Source organism: Galeopterus variegatus, unplaced genomic scaffold (genome assembly GCF_000696425.1).
Source record: "Galeopterus variegatus unplaced genomic scaffold, G_variegatus-3.0.2 Scaffold12447, whole genome shotgun sequence".
Taxonomy (NCBI): domain Eukaryota; kingdom Metazoa; phylum Chordata; class Mammalia; order Dermoptera; family Cynocephalidae; genus Galeopterus; species Galeopterus variegatus.
This window is the reverse complement of record NW_007738558.1, coordinates 16,162-17,569: the sequence shown is the minus strand read 5'-3', so window position 1 is coordinate 17,569 and position 1,408 is coordinate 16,162.

Genomic DNA, 1,408 nt, shown 5'->3' with positions numbered 1-1,408 from the left:
CGGCGGCGGCGGGGGCGGGAGCGGGGCGGGCGGCTGGGGCCGCACCTGCGGCTGCGACGTTCCCCGTCCAGCCCCGCGGGCCAGCTTTCCTCGCCGGCCTGGAGAGAGGAGCGGGAGAGGCGAGTGGAAGTGCTTAGGCGCCCTTTCTTCTCCTCCTTTAAGGCAGGGGGCCCCAGGGAAGAAGCGTCTCTTGCGAATTGTTAGCGTCAGGCTTGCAGGGGACGGAGGGGCGGGCCGGGATCTGGGTGGGCCCGGACATTAGGCAGCAAAGCCCTTCTGAGTCAGACCCGCCGGGCGTCCCGCACTGAGCGCCTGCGGCGTCGGGGAGGGGACCCCTCCAAGGTGTTTAAGCCAGGGGTTAACACCGCCCTTGACGGTGAACGAAGAGCATCCTTGACACAAGGTGGAGAGTGGTTTTGAGTGGGGACACCCGCTGTCGGTTAGTCAGATTCACTGTAGTGGAGGGAAAAACCCTCCACCCTGCACCCATTCTAGAGACTGAAAAATAGATCAGCTGCTGGGGCATGAGCTGCCTTGGACAGCTGGTGTGCGGGGACGGGGGTGTCTGGGCAGAGGGATCCACTTTCCTACAGCTTCAATACAAGCCACAGACTCCCTCTGCTTAGAGGTTGGGCAAGTTCCTTTACCTCTCTGTCTTCAGTTTCCCCATATGTTAAAAACGGAGGAAGTAATGCTCAGGAGGCGACACTGATAAAAGCAGGTGCTTGAAAAGTCTCTCCCTGTTACATGAATATCGGCTATACTGAGTAGGTACTGCATTTAAAGATGAGCTTTTACACTTTATTGCTTGTCCCCTTTGTCCCTTAACATGTGCAGACTTCTATATTGACTCCTGGTGCCTGTAAAATGGAGATCCTAGTGGTCCCTCGAGGAGGGTTGTTTTGAGGATTAAATAGGATCTAAAGTGTTTAAACAGTTGCTGGCTTTGGTACACTAAAAACATAGGGTTAATTTGCTTTACAGGTATTTTAAAATATTCTTTAGTTTTAGGCAGTGTGGTATCTACTATTCCCTAGTCCTGAGCATGTTTCTCTTGTGGGATCTTCATGGAATTAGTTGTGGAAGCCTTTGGGCTTTGCCCTGGGGCACATTGTGAGTGTTGGCTTCACAACTATGTGGCAGGATTCACACTAACTGGGGAGTGGATGGTAGCTTTTCCCCGTTTCCACATTGGCATATCCCCATCTCATTGTGTGGAATTCCTGTGTCCAGTGGTCACCAGGACTCAGAAGGACTTCCCGGTCTGCATCATGTCACTGACTTGCCTTGTAGCCTGGGAGCTCTACCTGCATTCCTGGCACCCACTTGCCAGGAGTCACAGTTTTCTGGGTGCCCCGTTAGGGCCTTATGTCTTGGGTCCGTTTTTTCTGATATAGAAAGTCTTCCC